Raw genomic sequence first — 961 nt, 5'->3', positions numbered from 1 at the left:
GTGCCTTCTTCCTGCCGCCTACATCGCACTACGACGGCGGCTCCTTGGCCACCAACCCCTCGGCCACCAACTATCCTCTCTGTAAGGAGCTGCTGATCACATCCTGGTGACCACCCATCATCCATCGATACGCTTTGCACAGCAAACCCGAAAACAAAGTTCATCACGCAGGCACCTCCCTCCTAACATGGGCACCTCGCAAATGAACTGACAGATGCCTCACTGACCATCACACCATTTTCGTAATCCATGGAGGGCAACAATTGCAGGGGTTGTCCCGGACCAGACCACTTTCTCCTGGGCTGCCAATTTGGAGAACGACTCAATCACCAGCAGTGGGTTTGGACCACCACACCTACCTGACAGCCGTCCAGCGCATCGATCGTTCTCTTGTCCGTGCAAGCTCTTTGGACAATGTCATCCTGCATCTGCCGCCGCCAAATCGTCATCTCCATCCGCGACTCCTCTCAGTCAAGATAGCAACCGCGTCGTCTCCGATGCCTGCAGGGACTGACTGCTCCAATGCAATCCTCTGACAGGAGGAGCAATCGATACTATCAGTCTAAGTGCCAGAGGCACCGTCGGTCAAATCATCTCTTTCCCGTGTCCAGGTTCGCACCTAAAGCGCCATCCTTGGAGCCATGCTCTTAGGCCAATATAGACTCGCTGCTTCACCATCGGGCGTCACTGCCCTTCCTCGGTATTGCACCCTGGTAAAATACTTTAACTCAGGTGGACAACGATCAGACCTGCGATATACTACGCTGCTAGCGAGAACTCCGAACTAGTTCCCAGGTCCCGGGCACTCTGTTTTGTGGTTCCCGCAAAGCACAAAGCGAGCAGTCCACCCGTCCCCAAGTCTCCATCTGTCTCTCCTGGTTCGCCCCAAAGTCCCTGCGACGGAGGCCGAGTTCCTTCGAGTTGTAATCATGTGCGAGTGCTTTGGAGCGTGAAGTCGAGC

This window comes from Verticillium alfalfae, genomic scaffold, assembly GCF_000150825.1.
Source record: "Verticillium alfalfae VaMs.102 supercont1.1 genomic scaffold, whole genome shotgun sequence".
Classification (NCBI taxonomy): Eukaryota; Fungi; Ascomycota; class Sordariomycetes; order Glomerellales; family Plectosphaerellaceae; genus Verticillium; species Verticillium alfalfae.
The sequence above is the reverse complement of the archived record's forward strand: the minus strand, read 5'-3'. Positions refer to the sequence as shown.